General features: G+C 44.7%; 1 protein-coding gene across 1 annotated transcript in view; it reads right to left on the bottom strand.

Moving 5' to 3' along the window:
* The window catches only part of TRPC5 (transient receptor potential cation channel subfamily C member 5), a 961,283-nt gene that overhangs the window by 17,625 nt on the left and 924,485 nt on the right, over positions 1 to 19,173 (bottom strand). The gene's annotated exons all lie outside the window — the stretch shown is intronic.

The following is a 19,173-nucleotide window of genomic DNA, read 5'->3' as shown; positions in this document are numbered from 1 at the left end:
CACGCATCTTTCATACATTCATCCACTCTGCCATCCCCCAATCCATCCATTTGTCCATCCACTCTGCCATGCATTACTCGTCTTTCCATCCATCCATTTACTCCGCCATCCTTTAACCTGTCCACCCACCTATCCATCGATCCTTTTACTCTTCCATCCTTTCGCTGGTCCAACCACTTATCAATTCACTCACTCATCCCCCCATCCCTTTATTCTGCCATCCTTTCATCTGTCCATCCACATTTCCAATCACTCATCCATCTACCCGTTTATTCATCCACCAACTAATTCACTCATCCATACAGCATTTCACCTTTCCTTCCATTCAATATTAATTTTTCCCTCTTTTATTTACATATCCTTCGTTCTTCCTTCTTACTCTTCTATTGAGGCTGTATTCCTTTATAATTGTGTTTATCAGCTTTTGTCTGCCTAACTGCAGACAGAAGAGGCCCATAAACAACCCCACCCCCGCTGAAGCTGCTAAAGCGGGGGTTCACGATGCCCCTCGTTCGGTGTTATTTCAAGTGTGAGTACATTTGGTCACAGGCACAGGTTGTGTGTGCTCCAGAACGGAGGCCTCATCCAACAGTTGTGAACACCCACAAACTCACAAAGTTGATGGTGTTCATAGATAATTTGCGGGCAGCTCCTCACTCAACATGGCCAGAGGTTTGCTCATCTCAAGGGCAGGAGAGCATCCGTTTTCAGAGTGGGGAAGGAGACGGGTGCAGCTTCCATTGGTGAAGCAGGTGCATTGACACCAGGACCCACAGGCCTGAGGGGCCAACTGGATGTGACAAATAAACCTGCAGCATCGTGGGGCATTTCCTTTTTTTGTACTCGCACCATGATTCACAAGCTACGTTACTGGAAAGGAAGGCGTAAAAGCAATGATTGTTGGGGTTGATGGAGAGTGAGTTTCTAAAAAATAATAATAATAATAATAAAGTTGGGCAGTAAAAATGTCCTTAGTGCTTATATTTAAGAAAGCAAAAATGAAGATTTGCTACATTTCAATATGCATAAAGGGCACATACTTGAGTTACTATGGGAACTGAGAAGAGTAAAGTGCAATACTTTGTTTTAACCCTTTATTTAAATCCAAATGGGGTGATGGAAGCTCGCGGACCACCAGCCAAGATGGCCGCCTGAAAACAGAGCTCCGTGCATCATCAGACGAGTTTCGGTTGATGGAACCGTTTTTACGATGTTTTCTGGTGCAATGACCTTTTAAAATATCACTGGATGCTTTGGTGAGTACTATAAACTATTTGGATGCCGCCTTTGCTCCTTTTTAAGACTTTAATGTTTTTTAAAATTCTTCTCACGGCAGCGGCCATCTTTACTCTGTTTTTCACTCACCTAGGGTGAACACCTGACTGGACTGTTTGCTTTTTCAGTGATTAGTTTGTTCTTCCCTCACATGAGCCATGTAACTGCTTGTTAATTCATGGTCTTTCACATGATTTTATTACTATTTTTGAATAATATTTCTCAGCCGCTGGTACCTAGTAGAAGACAACTGTTTCAACAATATATATATGGAGTTCCTGTATTGTTCTCTTCCTTAATGAAGGTTTTTTGCATCATATGGGCAAATTAAAGAAAAATAAACCTCTGTTACACCAGATATCACCCAATGATAAACTCAGTTTTTGAAGCTTGATACCCGTGTTGCATCATCTTCCTTTGCTGTGTCAAAGATGTCTTTGTCATCTTCGTCGCCTAAAATCTCTCAGACTATATCTACAACTACTCATAAGAGAGTCAAACAAGATCCACCTTCTCCTGTAAAATCTCCACCACCGATTTTTCTTGAACTTGTGCTTGAAGAAATACATGCATTACGTCCTTTCATTGAAGAAACTAATTCTCGGATGTAAAACTTAGACAACAAATGGTCTCAAATGGAAGTAGAGTTTCTGAGTTGAAACAAAGAGTCAGTGATGTACAGGACAAAACAAAATTAAAGTTTTGGTGAAGGAAGTGGCAACATTGAAGACACTCTCTGAGGATTTGGGAAACAGGAATAGACCAAATAATCTTAGCCTTTATGGATTACCAGAAGGTCTTGAAGGAAATGATCCAATTAAATTTTTTGCTTCATTCTTGCCACAGTTAGTGGTCTTCCCATCTTCTACAGTATTGAACAGTCAGAGGGCACATTGTTTAGGCCATCGCCCCCAGAAGTCTTCTTCTTTATTTAAGCCAAGAGGAGTGATAACTTTTTTTCTTGAATTCACCGACTTATTAAGAGTGCTTAACGCAGCAAAATCCAAAAAGCAGATTTCCTGGGAGGAAATAAGATCTTCATTTCACAAGATGTTTCAAAAGATACAGCAGTGAGAAGAAAATAATTTTTGGATCTTCGTCCACAACTTCGTGATTTGGGAGCTCATTTTGGATTATTCCATCCCTGCTTGTTAAAAGTGACCTATCAAAATAAAACATCTTCACACACTTCTGCTGCAGCTCTTTGAGATTTTCTACGAATGCATTCTATAAATTCTATGGAAACAGCCGGCCCTTCTACACGTTGACTGCATGACTCATTCACATGTAACATGCCCACCGTAAGCTCATATTTATTGATATGCAGATGATGGTCCTTCATATACAGTTTATACAAGTAATGTTATCATATGTCTTATTTGCTAATATATTTGTTTTGTTTTTACAGGTTCCTGGTGTTTTTTGTATTTTTACCTTTGCTCGTATCCCTCGTCTGTTGATGCGTTCCGTTTCCTTGCTGTGTTGTCTTCACCCTTTGCTGTCATCTCCCCTACCCTACTGTTCATTCAGATCAGTTATGTCTTTACAGTCGTCACTATTTGGCATGTGCTGTCTTTTCTTTTCCTTTTGAATATCTTCTACATTTTTTTCATACTGTTTTCCTTTCCCTCTTGCTTCCCTTTGTTATCCTTGTTCCCTATGCCTTATATGTTTCTTCAGTTAAATATTTTACAAGACTTTTTGTCTGTATATATGCTTATACAATGTAAAATTCAAAAATTCAGAGTTATTTCTTGGAATGTCAAGGGTTTTATTCATCCAATAAAAAGGCAGAGAATTTTATCCCACTTAGCTAAATACAATCCAGACTTTGTCCTTTTACAAGAGACCCATCTGACTGAACCTGAAGCAATGACACTTAAACAAGGTTGGGTGGGCAATGTTTTTACATCTCCTGCATTGACAAAGAAAAATGGAGTAATATTGCTTTGCCAGAAGAAATTATCAGTAAGTGTTATTTCTCCAGACTCAGATTCAGATGGCTGTTTGTGAAACAAATTATTAATGGAGTTACATTGACTATTGGTAACATTTATGGTTCTACTCAATCGGACTGTCTTTTGGCCTAGCCTTACTAAGCAATGTGTGCAATATAATGATGATTTTTTTTCTCCTAGGAGGGGATTGTAATCAAATAATTGATCCTTTTATAGATAGACAATCCACAGTCAAATTGTCTCCTCACAAAATGCATAAACAGTTTAAGGCGCTTCTATCGCAATGTAATTTAGTTGATTCATGGAGAATGTGTAATCTTGATAATATGGATTTTTCATTTTATTTTTCACCACATGGCTCCTTATCTAGACTAGATCATATCTTTATTTCAAAATCGCTTTCCCAAAATCTTATTAGCTCCTCCATTGAACCTATTGTTATATCTGACCATGCACCAGTTATTACAGATTTTGATCTACTCCTGGTACACCCCAAGTCCAATAGACGGAGATTTAACAACTCTGTGTTGCTTGATTCTAATTCTTCCACATCTTTTGTTGCTTTTGTTGAAGAATTCGTTAAAATCAATGATGATTTTGATATCTCCCCACAAGTGTTATGGGATTCATTTAAAGCTGCAGCTTGTGGACATATAATTGATTTTGTTTCTTAAAAGAAAAAAAGCCTATAACCAACAACATCAATCTCTACTTCTAAAAATTAAACGTTTAGAACATCTATTATTCTTCATCTTCTAACTTTAATTTACGAGAACTTATTCAAGCAAAATTACAATTTAATAAAATCTCTCTGGATAATGCTTCCTCTTTTCTTGTACGCACTAGTGCCTGCTTTTATGGGGGTCGAAATAGAATGGGAAATCCTCTTGCTAATTATTTGAAAGTTTGAAAGCAACGTCACACAATGAAAGTACTGATACAGGTGACACTCTTTTTAAAGATTATGACATTTTAGCTGAATTCCTCAAATATTATCAAACTCTTTATACTCTTGAGTTGACCCCATGCTCCTTACAGATAGATAAATATTTAAAGAAAGTTCTAAATCCTGATAAGACTTTGATTTTTCTTCTCTTGAATTAGATATCTCTTTGCCAGAGGATTTCAACGCCCTTCGTTCTGTCAAAAAAGATAAGACTCCTGGTCCGGATGGATTCACAGAGGAATTTTTACTCCACTTTTCAGATATCATACTTCCCAAACTTTTACAGCTTTTTCAGTTCTTATCAAAATCAGGATATACAGGGGGAACTTTTCAAAAAGCCACTATCTGTCGTATCCGGAAGGAAGGTAAAGACCATACTTTTTGTAAAAACTATAGACGAATCTCTTTGCTTAATACAGATTATAAAATTTTCGCCAAATTATTAGCCTTATGTCTTGATCCCCTTTTGCCTGCAATGATAGGTAAGGAACAAACCGGATTCATCAAAGGTAGAGTCGCTTCTGATAACTCTAGAACATTCTTTAATGTACTTAGCAAAGCATCCACTCTTTCATACTCTTTAGCAGCAATCTCCATAGACGCTGAGAAAGCGTTTGACCAAATAGACTGGTCTTTTCTATTAAAAGCCTTATCTTGGCATGGTTTAGGTCCCCATTTCATTTAGTTTATTCCCTTGCTTTATCATTCTCCAATGGCATTGGTCTTGGTTAATGGAATTTTTTTTTCATTATGTCGTGGCATTCATCAAGGCTGTCCACTATCTCCTCTCCTATTTATCTTAGCCCTAGAGCCCTTTTTATCCTGTATGAGAAACAATATTAAAATTGAGGGTTTCCAATGTGGTGAGACACATTTAAAACTATCTGCATATGCAGATGACATACTTTTATATATCTCGAATCCTGAACTCTCGATACAGACTCTACTCCAAGAGATAGCAGATTTTTCTTTGATCTGCTATCTCTTTAATTAAGATAAATTCGGACAAAAATGAAATCCTCCCACTAACCAAATTTTATTTTAGGCAACCGTTTGCTATTACTGGCTTTCATTGGAATTCATCCAAGATTAAATACTTAGGTATTTGGTTTACCTCTTCCATTAAAAAGTCCATTGAAGCAAATATGTGATTGTTTAGAGAAGATTGATAGATCCCTTATGTTATGGAATCCTTTATATTTATCCTGGTGAGGTCGTCTTGACTCTATCAAAAAGATTTCTCCTATCATTCTATATATTCTATCCATGATTCCGATCCCTCAACTTGATTCAAGATTATCTAAATTCCTTTGGAACAATAAGAAACCTAGAATTTCACTCAGTCAACTTTGTCATTCTAAACAGGAAGGTAGAGCCAACTTCCCTGACTTTCGACTTTATCATAAATCTTTTTGTTTACGGCAAGCTTCTAGGTGGATTTCCTTGTCAAGTTCTTTGTTTACCCCCTTATGGTTGGCTATTGAATGTTCTTTCCTTCTACTGCTTTCTCTTCGAGAGGTGGTGTCTTTTTCTTATAATATTTCAAATGTTTCTTCCCCACTTCTTAAGCATACTCGTGCTCTTCTACGTTCTTACTACTTGTCTCCATCTGTCACCTATTCCTCTTTTCTAAATTCCCCTCTTTGGCGTAATAATCTCATTACTAACAATAAAAAAACATTATTTTGGAATTCTTGGAGACAAAAACGTATAGTGTGGGTCAAAGACAATAACTCCAATGACACTCCACTTTCTTTTTTACAATTCCAACAATTATGTAATTGCCCTAGCTCCTTCATGCCTAAATATCTTCTCCTTATCAATATTATTCTTGACACCCAATTTTCATTGGCAACTCTCCCACCTTCTTAGGCGTTGCACTCTTCTTTGTCTTCCTTTCTTATTGGTTTCCCCAAGCCATCAAATCTTTATACATTTTTAATTCTCCTCTTTTGACAAGACCTAAATCTAACATTGAACCTCATGGGAATTGAATTTGGGATGTATCTGGTCTATTCCCATCTGTAACAAGATATGGCATAGGTCATATAAAATATCTAGATTGGCCTCTACTTCACGATCATTGTTTTTTCTCTATCATAGATTATTTTTTACCCCTCTACCATAGCTAAATTTTCTATATCCTCAACTTCAAATTGTTGGTCATGTGACACCCAAAACTGAGATCTTATGCATATCCTCTTCAAATGCCCTCCTAGTGCCTCCTTTTGGGGAAAAGTTTGGCGTCAGCTCACCTTAATTTTTCATTTGCAATCCCAATTAACTCCCTCTGCGCTCTTCTTGGGTAGTTTATCTGATGATTTGCTTCAGATGGTGATAACTTAAGCTTATTATAGCTTATGTTAGTTTTAGCCTTTCAGCAAATTAGCCTCAATTGGAAAAATTCCTCCAATATTTCCTATAAAGCTTGGTGGTATAATGTAGGCTGGATACTACATTTACCTCTTTATGCTGCCCCTCGATTAATAGAGATATGTATTGGTTACCTTTGACTGCTTATCTTGATACTGTTGCTTGCAAATCTACTAATGCTACATTATCTGAAAACTTGAAGCTGCCATAAACGGTTTGCTTTCTCTGTTGTTGATTTACTTCATCTCAAATTTCATTGTTTTTTTAAATATAACAAATGTTTTTTTAGTTTTTTTAAATAATAATTGTACCTTTCTTCTTTTTATTGGTCTTGTTCCTTCAACTCTTTTTCCTTCCCTTTTTAACTTGTTTACCACCCAATACTTTTAAAATGTTAAACAGCTTTCTCATTTCTTTGTACACTTAAAAGTTATCTTTGAAATTAACATTAAGAATTGTCAATATAGGTTTCGTATCATATCCAATTAGTAGAACTTGAATTAAGTATGTTTAAAGGGTGAAGTAAAAAATAGGGCCAAAAAGCTCTACCTGAGTATCTGGTCACTTTAGACCGAGACAAAGTCACACATTCAGGCCAACCACAATGGCGTGCTGGCCAGAAACCAAGAAATAGTTAATCCAGCTGAAAAAGTTACCTTCTCAAAGACCTAAATGCAGAGTTCAAAACTTTAGGATTTCATAGGAGGAGCTCAACTAATGCCAGCCAATGGTGCAGGACCCAGAGAGGCATCTATTGGGGATCAGGAACTCACTCCAGCAGAGGCCAGCAATGATAAGGCTGGTCCAGGCAGGACCAGTTGCAGCAGGTTAGCTGGGCAGTTGCAGGGAGGCCTCTGGAACTTGATGTGTCCCTGTAGCTCAGAACCGGAGGTCAGCCACTGACCCTTTGAGTCACTCAGGTTACCCTGGGATTAAGGGAGCAGGTCCAGTCTTCCTTCACAGAGAGCAGAGCAGGATCAGACCTCAAGCAGTAGGGCACTCCTCTGAAGAACAAGGTAGGCCATAAGCAGCAGGGCAGTCCTCTGAGGAACAAGGCAAGACTCTAGCTGCAGGATAGTTCTCCGGTGGCAGCAGGACAGTCCTCTAGGGGACAAGGCAGGCCTCAAGCAGCAAGGCAGACCTTTGGGGAACAAGACAGTCCTTCTTTAATGTCCACAGGTCCAGGAGTGTACTGATGTGTGGCTCATGAGGTCCAATATTTATACCTGGTCCTAACCTTTGAAGTGGGGGAAACGTATAGTCCACCCCCATATCTGGGTCTGGAAAGTTCCTTTCTTCCCCTGGATTATACTCACAAAAATGGCACATCTATATTTCACATATATGAAGTTGTGTGAAAAACATCTATAATTATTTGTTTGTCAAAAACATATAATCTATTTTTCAGATGGAGTTTAACTTAAAAATTAGTAAATGAAAAGATCAGTAGGTGGAGCGTACAAGCAGTAGTCCATGAACAACAAATAAGGGCCTCATTCATTTTATAATCTGAAATATTGCGGTAAAGCGCAGATAGGTCAGGTGCATATTTGTAAATGCTCTACTTTTTATCAGAAAAAAAGAGTTTAGTGTAAGCATTTTCTTTATTCTTAAGCCTGCAGATGTCCTGTTCTGCAGACAATGCGCATGTGTGTAGGTGGAAACACATGTATGCATGGAACTCTTACATTTCCCTCCTGACATCCGGGGCTTTGGAGAATGTCATGAATACAAATACTGCGAATTAATAACTCTAAACATTAGGAATTTACAACTTTTCTTTTGAATTGGGTCTCATAACCGGTGACCAAATGAAGGTCCAGCTTTACAGACAATTTGATACAAGCATAATGATGCTTTAGCCACCTAATCTAACCCTTTTATGTGCCCCTGGCTTCACATAAATCTGTCTCTAAAAAAAATTGTCTAAACTCAGAGGTAAATCCTCTCATGGGATATAAAGACGCAACCAGACAGTTTGTGGACAGTAAATTGATGGCCTGCAGCATTAGCCATACATACTTTAACAGTAGTGTTTAGACTCCCCCTGGAGTAGGATTGCGCTTCAAAGTAGCTCATTTGAAATCTCAATGTACAGCAACCCCTTTTCAGTCTCCGGACACTCATTTGGAGATATGTACTGCTTCAAGCAATAATTGTTAGTAACCTTCATGTTAAACAAACTTCGGATGATTGCACTTTGTTCAGTGGTGTCCATGTTCCTCTCACAGCACACTCCAACAAACAGACATAACGAAACAGTTTCAGTTCCTACATGGCGTTTGCCTCTCTTGCAGTGGTGGTTGGTGACATTTGATAGTGGTGGGGTGTTAGTTGGGTACGACTTATGTAGTGAGTGAGCTCGATGGACAAACAGGGTTCAGAGGGTCCTCCCCGAGAAAAATGTGAAAAGAGATTGACAAATGGTGCATTTTAAAGCAAATTGTAATAAATTAGTGAAGGTTTATGAAGCAGTTGTTAATGTGTGGTCTAGAAATATTTAAACACGTTAAAAACGTCCCCCTATCTTACTGCAGGAATATGCTCAATTGTGTGCAAATTGTACTGTGGGACAACTTCAGGCCCTTTAAATTAAAGAGTGTGCTTGCCCTATGTGTGGTATCAACTTTTGAAAGAAAATGCTTTAACCAGCCTTGGGGAAGCACCCACGGTGGCTGGATGCAATCAGTTACATAGAACTATGTATCAACTGGGCTCGGATGAAGAAAACAAAAGTGGGGGGTCTCTAAAAGAGACATAGATTAAACATTTAAATTGTTTCTGGGATTCCATTAGTATGTCACTTGACAATTTCTTTCTGAGCTTTTTGTTATTGCATCCATAGATAAAACACAGCAACTGATATACACCAAAAAAGGGTCAAGGCTATTGGCTTTTTCAGTGGTTGTTACTTGTTTAAGATAAATGAGTAACAACAATAATGTTGTTGTAATTCTGAAATTGTAAAACTGTGAAATAAATATTATTGAGGACTGTGGAAGGATTACTGGTCTTCAATTATGTGCTCCTCATATTAGACATGTATGGTCTTTTTTTTCTCCACCTCTCATCCATCTGCATATCTTAAACCTCATCTCTATCCTCTTCAGCACCCTCTTTTACTCTGCTGAATGCACTTTCTCACATTTCTTCTTCACTTCACCCCCCAAAACATACACTGCACTCACATGTAAGCACTTTATTTTCTTTTATCTTCGCCTTCTCATAGTTTGACAATTGTGTACCCCCTTTCCACACTTTCACACAGAATTTAAGATGCAACTGGGATATGTGACCATTGCTGTGTGTGCTCTGCAGAGAGGCCAACCCACTGACAGGCACTGAGAAACTCACACTGCCTTCAGCCTCAGCGCCAGGGATCTCAATCACATCCTATTATAAACACTTGGCATGACTCCTTTCAGTGTGTGCACTACATAAGAGTAATAAGACGTACAAAAGGATAGAAACAGAACATGAGGGAAATAGCTTACACTTAGAAAAAGCAAGATTAATTAAAACATGTGAAATAGAAACAGGAACTAAATCGTGGACATGCATCACCCTAACGTTTTTAACATTAATTTTTTGGAAATCAGTCAGTGATTTTGGCATTAATGTTAAGGGCATGAATATCGGACCCAACAGGGACCAGTTTCAATGTCTGTTTTAATACAATATGGCAGAGGCAGATCCAAAGAATTACGCAAGTACAAACATCTACCATACTACAGTATCTGCCTTTTAAATTACAACATGTCCAGAATGAGGCTACCACACATTCAGAACCATTGCACTAATCAATCTAAATAAATCAGGACCATATTCTAGTCATTCATAGTTATAGCATATAATGTTTTTTGACATTTTTCTGGTATTCCACAAATCACGACACTATGGCCCTCATTTTAACCCTGGCGGGCTTCTGACTGCCAGGATTAATGTGGCGGTATCGCCACCAACAGGCTTGCGGTGTATACCGCCACATTATGAGATTGGCTGGTTGGCTGCAGCCAACCCGCCACTTTTCCACTCATACCACCATGGTGGTATGAGCCACCGGGCTGGAGATATCTATCTCCAGCCCGGCAGTCGACACTGTACCGCTGGCGGTATTATGAGCCGGCCTACCACCATGGTTTTCGTGGCGTTAGCAATGCCACGAAAACCATGGCGGTAGGCCCTACCGGTGACAGGGAATTCCTTCCCTGTCATTGGTAGGTGGCTCCCCCACACCCCCCCAACACTCACCTGACACCTCCCTCCATCCCGACTCACCCATCCATCCCCCTCTGATCCACTCACTTACCCATACGCGCGCACACCACAGAAGTGACCCCACCCCCACAGCCACACATGCACGCATCACCCACCTCCCCCCACCACTACAGTCACAGCGCCCCTCACACCACACCCTTCCTCCCCAATACAGGCACCAGGCACCCACACGCACCAGGCATACACCAATTCACGTAGACATACACGCATTCATTCACACACTGACATACACGCATTCATTCACACACTGATATTCACGCATTAATTCACGCACTGACATACACGCATTAATTCACGCACTGACATATTCACACACATCTAACACACAATCACACTGGCATGCAGACAGGCACTCACTTCACCATTCTTACACGCATTCACTCACACACAGACACCCACGCAAACAACATAACACACACAGACACATTCACACACACACTCAGACATTCATGCACACACCCAGACACGTCCAACACCCTCGACCCTCCCATCCCCCTCCCCTGTCTGAAGCCCAAGTTACCTTGGTCGAGGAAGTCTTCCCCCCACGGAACTGGAAGGGGCGCTGCTACCACCAGCAGCGCCCCGCCAGGCCGTATTACTGGTCATAATACGGCTGGCAGCGTTCTACTAGCGTGGCGGTGCTGGTGGTAGCAGCGCCCCTTCCAGTTCCCTGCCAGAAGACTGGTGCTGGTGGTAGCAGCGCCAGCTTACCAGCGTCCACCACCATGAGCACTGCTGGATTTCCACCCTTATTGTGGTGTAAGTCAGGCAGTGTTCATAATATGGCAGACGGATGGTAGCCGGGGTGGCGGTATGTTGGTGGCCGGCACCGCGGCGGTAGGCGGTATGTACCGCCAGTGTTATAATTAGGGCCTATATCACCTATTTCTCCCCTTGCACTTGACTCCCTCAAAAGCTGAGGATATTTGGATCATCTTTGCCAGAGGAAAAAAGCACTGCACAACTTTTGGATCAACTTTGCTGGGGAATAAATACAGCAGCTCCAGTGTTGAAGGGGCCAGCACCTTACAGCCATGGCCTGGGATGTCACAGTGGGGGAGGTCAGCGTGACCAGGTGTCTCAGCACAATATACCTAATACAAGGTCAGTATTAACACTTACCATTGCAGAGGACAAGACGTCAAATCTCATTTACCACACTCGTATCCAATCCTACCTTGTGACGAATAGGAAAAGGTGGGATCTCTGCCTGTGAACAACATTTGTCCTCAGTCAGGGATGCAGTCTGCAACATTTGAAAACCATCCAGCAACATCAGTGGCCTATAGTGGATATTGCCAAAGACTCCCATGGCACTGAGGAGCTTTAGAAAGCTAAGCCCTGTGCTGTGCATCATATTCAGAAAGCTGATTTACTGCTTGGCTTCCGGCTTCTTGTTCAGAGTGAAGAGGACAGGTAGCCCAGACTTAAGTACATCATTTTATTTAGAGATACAATCAGTAATTGTATCTCTAAATAAATCGATGTATTTAGGTGGTTACTTTTTATTTTTGCAAAAAAGATGTAGGAATGCTGATACTCAGCATTCCCTGATGTGGAGAGGTTGAAAGCAGATGAATGGGATCTAGAGAAACCAGTTAGTACATGCTCTCTAACCTGTTGGGTGATGGGCACCAGAGTTCAAGCAAACTCCTCAGACACAGGGAGAGATTCTGCTAAGGATCCCTGGCTGAGACTCTAGGCCTGTCATTGTAACCTTCTGCCAGGCACGCCTTCTCACGCCAGCTGTGTCATGATCCATTCCATCACCAAAAGGTCACAGGGAGGTTCGCACCGACTCAAAGGAAAGACTTCGGCCATGTGAAGTTCAACTGCTCTTGGGCACAAGGTAAGGTGGAAAGCACAGATTTCTAATCGTCAAACTGCAGGCAACCCAGGGAGAGAAGTTCCACAGAAATAATGGCCACCGCCACCACACCAGGGCTGTCACCCACTCAAATAGTGGTGTAGAGCACAATAATGGGTCCCCCCCCCATGCAGAATGTGATAAGGGGTTTGAGTCACCAATGTCTCACATATATTTAGAAGCTTTGGGCTAAATGGGGGCTCATTGATGGGATGTGGCCCCTTGAAGGGTTTATTGCCCCCTGTACAATAGGGGCCTTTCTTATGCCTTTGCGCTCAAACCCAGACATGGGACAGAGAAGGGTAAGTATCCCAAAGTGGAACTGGATGCCTTTCCCAGCCCTGGAAAAGCCGGTGCAGTAGGAAAGTGTTTGGGCGAGGCGGCAAAACGTGAAGGGCACTGGGTTAAACAAAGCCCTCAAATCTAGGCACATAGCCCAATTTCAGGGCTAGGATGAACTCTGCTAAATTATGCAACAGAACAAATGCGTGGAAAGGGGAATGGGCACTAGTCTCCCCAAACCAGATGGTACTGTGAATTAACATTCAGATTCCATTGGTTCCTTAAGTAAGTTTGCCACTTAGTGGGGAAAGCTTCCTTGAGCCCTGATTACAAGTTGCACAAAGTAGTATCCATTGGTGGGTTATCCGTCTGCCTGATTGTAAATATTCTGGTAACCTGGATTTCTCAGTTTTTTTTTTTTTTAATTGCTTTTATTAAAGTGAAGTAGAACATAACAAGAGAGTCCCAGCACCTTGGTCAAAACGTACAGTGAGCAAATTGTGGTAAGCACGCCTCATGTTCATACATGCTTCACGCCAGGTGCAGGAAATCCCCTCCGGCACTGAACACCTATCGCATCTAGCATTTAACCTGACATCCATCCTCTTAAGGTGCCTCGGCATATAGTACACGCGGTGCAGGAATTTAAAGTGTATTATCCGCAATCTGTAATTGGGGGAAAGCTCTGGCATAAGCACACAGCAGTAATGCCACACATCATCTGGAAGGGTCTCACCTATGTCCCCCTCTAATGCGCTCTGGCTTTGGGCGTTGTCTAGGGTGCAGTCGTCTGCATGCATACATACAGGCCTGTGATGAGTCTACGGGGAGATGGGGACCTGTACACCAGCTCCAGGGCGTAGCACACTGAGGGTGTTCCAGGGAAGCAAGGGTATCTAGCCCGCAAAAGCACCCTGATTCATAGGTAAGTTAAGTGATATAGCGTGGTATCGTCCGCTTCGCAAAGCACAGCTTCAAGGGAGATGAACAAGACCCCAGGGTAGCCAATCTCAGGTCACGCAGATGCTCGCAGAACCGTCCGCGGGTTCATAATGTCTCGCACCAGTGGTGAGGGCGCAAAGGGCTCCCCGGCCTCACGCAGCAGCAGGAGCGCCCACCAAGCCCGTGCCGTGCATGCAACAGTGTCGACGCCCCATGCCCTATGTCTGGGTGGCTCATAAATCACTCTGGAGAGCCTATTAGGCCAAACAGAATCGTGTTCCGGAGCCAGATGCTGTAAATATTTTATGGGATGCATCCAAAAATGCGCAAAATGTGCCTGTGCGCAGATATAATTAAGTTCTAGATACAGGGCAGCCAGGTCGCCCAGTTCAAAAGGTTGCAATAGCATTTCCCATGAGATTCTGTGCTGTTTGCCCACCCAGCCCAGATTTATGAGTGAAGATCTAAGCCGCTTTAGGAAACTGGATGTGAGAGCGAGGGGAATATTGGTAAACAGGTAGAGAAATTTGGGCAGAATTACCATCTTGGCTCTGGCTATACGGCCGGTCAGCGAGAGCGGAAGAGAGCACCAGGCTGCCACCTTGTCCGCCAGCCACATAATGGCCTTGCCCTAGTTGGTTGACCATAACTCATCCACCTCCCTGCTGAGCCATATGCCCTGGTAGAGCACCGGGCCATCAGCCCAACTCAAGAGGTACTTTGAGCAGTACTGTGCGGTAGCAGCCAACCGGGGTAAAACTACTGACTTGGACCAGTTTATTGTAATCCCAGAGAGCTGACCAGAGCGTACTATCTCGTCTACTAGTATGCTGAGATGAAGCTGTGGGTCCTGCACGTATAGAGCAACATCATCAGCATACATAGAGACCAGGATTGGGCGTTGTCTGAACGCCAATCCCCTGTGGTTATGATGTTGTCTCAAGTGCGCGGCCAGTGGCTCGATCGTGGGCTCAGTCCCACCCTTGTCAATAGGCCGAACATATACGGCCACGTGAGGGAGTCGAACGCCTTTGTGGCATCAAGGAACACAGCAGCAGCGCCGTCTTAAGGGTTCACCATTCAGGTCGCCGCAAAGAAAGTACGGAGGTAATGTAAGGTATCTTATTGTCCATGTTTATAAGTGATAGTGGCCTGTGTGAGTTGCAAAGGCACGGGTCTTTGCCTGGTTTCAATATGGTGACAATAAGGGATTCACGCAGCAAAGGCGGGAGAATCCCACTCTCAAGTGCGTCTGCATATACATCTAGTAGGTGCGGCACCAATAGGTCTGCATATTCCTTATAGAAGGCTGCCATGAGCCCATCCAAGCCAGGGGCCTTGTCTCCCGGCAGGCCACGTATAACTTGTATGATGTCCTCAACTATGAACGATGAGTCTAAATACTGGCTGTGCGTGTTCTCGAGCCAGAGCAGGCGAATGTCATCAAAGTATTCTGTAAACATCTCTGGGAGCGGCCTCGCTGATTCGGAGTAAAGGGAGGTGTAGAAGCCAGTTAGCACCTGCTTGACCCCCTCAGTGCCAGCATGGCGTACACCAGCCGAGTCTAGAAGCTCAACAATATAATTCCCTGCCCACGGCCTTCGTAGCATTGCCGTCAACGTCCTACCGGCCCTTTTGCCCTGTCCGTACTGCCTCATCTTGGCTTCCTTTCCCAGAAAACAGATCTTGCGGAGTGACACTTCCTCATACTGTGACAATTTCTCTCTTACCTCAACCAAGAGGGCACTAGACATATCTGCACACATTTGTTTCTCCAGCATGGCCAGCTGGGCATCTAAGTCTACCAATACATGATGGATTGCTCTAAGCACACCATGTTGCTTGGCCAGACAGACCACCCGGATAACTACCTTAAATGCCTCCCATAAGGTGCCTGCTGAGGATACTGAGCCCTGATTAACAGTGAAGTATTCCAATAAAGCAGTTTGAACCTCCCCCTAAAGGCTTGATCTCTAAGAGAACCGTGGGGCAGCCGCCACGAGAAACTGGGGCACGGGCGCCCAGGAATCCTCAACTCTGATAGAACCAGAGAATGATCTGACAGAAGCAGATGTTCAGTAGACTCTGTCCAGAGCTCTATGTCCCTGGTTCTGAGCAATCCATCAATGCGTGACCAACTATTATATACTGTATTAAGGCATGTTCCCTCTCTTTCAGCGCCATGCTTCACCCTCCATAGATCTGCCACAGCACCCTCAGCCATAATCGGTGATAAGGCCTTAGCAGCTGCCACATGTTGAGGCCGTGCCCGGCTCTCACGATCTGCCTCAGAGTCCAACACCACATTGAAATCACCTCCCATAGTACAGTCCCCGAGCCTAAGGAGCACTCCAGGCACCACACCTCCCAAAAGAACTCTGGGTCATCCACATTGTGACCATATACTGACACCAGTCGAAACAGCCTGTCTTGTAATGTACCCTGCAGCATAACATATCGGGCAAGCGGGTCTGTAAGCACTTTCTCAGTACACCACTGCAGCCCCTTTCTAAGCAGGATGGCCATCCCCCTCGCATAGCTAGAATACGCTGCCACATGGCTCTCCCCAATCTATACATTCCTCACCTTGTGTTTCGTGGCATTAGTCAGGTGGGTTTCTTGAAGCATGCAAATGTCTATTGCATGGCACTGCATATAAGCTGATACCAGTCTCATCTTGCAACCATCATTCAACCCCCAGACATTCCAGGTCAAGCATCTCACAGGATTCACATCATTGGGTGCCATCATGGCAGATATCGCAACCGTGCCACAGCCACCCCAACCTAGCCGCAAATCGAATCAGCTGTGAGGACAGAGAGGTACATGTAAGAAGAAACAGAGGGAAAAAATCAAACATAGTAGTCAACAATACAGCTACCGCCCCCACCCACTCTGGCACCCCATTTGAGCCAGACCACCCATCCCACCTCCACCCAAAATCATACCTCACCTCATGACAGCGAAAAACGTATTTGTACTCATCCAATGGGGCACTGGTGTGGCCATCAGACTTCCCACCTAGTGGGTGGGCAGGAGCTGCCGTATCACCAGGAGCTGCCGTATCACCAGGAGCCCAACAGGCCGGTCGTCGCCAAAGCGCAGTTCGCGCGCAGGCCCTAGCAGGCCACAGGGCACAGCCAAGGCACACAGACGCCCCTCAGGAATGGCTGCTCTCAGTCATTATCGCTAAGGTTGTTTCCACCCTCTCAATTTTCCTGCAAGCAGCCCGGAACCACTCTTCTGGGAATGGTTTTCGCAAATTTTGCTGCCTGTTTCGGGTCTGTGAAAAAATGTAGTTTGCCTTTATGTTCGACACGTAGCTTAGCCAGGTAAAGAATGGAGTATTTGGCATCCGTGTGGCTCAGGGGGTGCTTAACCGGGAGGAATGCCCAGCGAGATGCCTGCACGCCGGGGGTGTAGTCAGGGAAGATGCTGAGCTCATTGTTATTATATACTATGGGTCGGCGGTCGCGGGCAAGGCGGAGTACCATGTCTCTGTCTCTGTAGTTTAGCAGGCGCGCAATGACAGGGCGCTATGGTGCCCCGGGCGGCGGACGCAAACCAAGTGACCTGTGCACCCGCTCCACCACCAGCAGGGAGGAGAGCTCACCAGGGAAAAGCGCAGACAGCATAGCCTCCACATAGTCCTTCTTGCACCCCATGTCTGTTGATTCTGGGAGACTTAATATGTGGATGTTGTTTAGTCTTGAGCGGGCTTCAAGGTCTCCGTTTTTATTCTGGATTACTTCCAGCACCCGCTCCATTTGAAGAAGACGTTTGCCCTCCCGCACCAACCGTCCTCCAAGTCTGAAGTGCGAGATTCCACCTGCTCAAGGCGGGTCTCATGATCATCCACCCTATCTTTTTAGCGATCCATTCGATCCGTCAGGTGGTCTAGCTTAGCATCTATACCCGCCAGGCTGTGTTTAAGGTCCAGAAACATATCTTTCACTGAGGTCGAGTGGGAGTCTTCCTTCTGAGGCTGTTCGCTGTCGATTTGCTTGCTTGGCTGCTCTTTTTTTTTGCCCTAAAATGACAGATTAGATTGTTTGTGGGCAGCTTTCCCCAACGTAGCAGGATCCCACCCCTGGGAGGGGGGCACATTCTGAAGCTGACGTCGCAGGCGCCCAGTCCAGCACCAGGCACTCCCAGGTGCTACTGCCCACCATGGTCAGGGGGCACGCTGCACCAGCACCGGAGGCCACCGATAAGGTGCCGGGCAAGCCACCCAGTCCTCTCTCTTGCACTCAGTCAAATCCTGACGCCGCGGCCCCCTGACCCCTCACCAGGGCCTGGGGTCCCCAAATCTTCGTCTGCCCACGCAGGCAGCCCTCCAGCCTGCGCCCGCAGCAGGGGGTGGTGACCGTTCTCCGTCTATGCCACCCCCACGCGGCCCCAGGCAAGGAGGCGCGCCATGGGGGCCAGCCAGGCAGGGCACGTAGTTCGGTAAGTGTCCAACAAGCGCCGGTTCTTCCAAAAAGCTGGACACGCTGTCAGATGCATTCAGCTGGTCCTCCGCCAGCGGACAGCATCCAGCGCCAGGGAGGGCGTGGCCAGACAGTGCGCACCCACACCGAACTTCAACACCAGCGGCTCGATCCTGGGCCCAGCTGCACCGGCACACTCAACTGCAGGGCCCGCGGTCTGGCCCTTGGTGCCTCCCTGGCCCGCAGGTGCCCACCGCCCGTCTCGCATGGGGAGCTCAGGGGTACCGCAGCTCCCGACCGCCAGCTCTCGTCATCTGGGGGGGGCGGAGGGGGAGCAGTCAATATTCCCCACGCTGTCTTTCTCCACCGCCGGCCTGCTCGACCAGCACGTCCCCCAGCAGTTCATGAGACAGATGCCTCTACGCCAGGCCTCACTGCCAGCAGGTCAATCGGGTCCGCTCGCCCCATTTCACCAGCTCTCGCCTCCTGAGCAGTTCAGCACCCAGTGTGCATCATAAAGAGCACCTCTGGCGGCCGATCTGTCCGAATTGTAGAAGGATTTATGCACCTGCCCTGCAGAGCCTCACAGAGTGGCGGCCATCTTGCAGGACAGCGAGACCACGCCCCAACCTAGATTTCTCAGTTGAGGGAACACCAGACCCAATTTTACAGTGAGAAAATCTGACTGGTAAAATCACAGAAGATTGGACTGGAAGTGTAGCTTTTCTCATCCACTGTTTCCTCCAATGACGTGCTCCTCACTGCCAGGGTTTATTCTCCTCAGACCACTACCTACCTCAACACATCACACCCCGTGCATGT

The sequence above is a fragment of the Pleurodeles waltl genome, chromosome 2_1, assembly GCF_031143425.1.
Source record: "Pleurodeles waltl isolate 20211129_DDA chromosome 2_1, aPleWal1.hap1.20221129, whole genome shotgun sequence".
In the NCBI taxonomy this organism is placed as follows: Eukaryota; Metazoa; Chordata; class Amphibia; order Caudata; family Salamandridae; genus Pleurodeles; species Pleurodeles waltl.
This window is presented reverse-complemented; position numbering and strand designations above follow the sequence as displayed.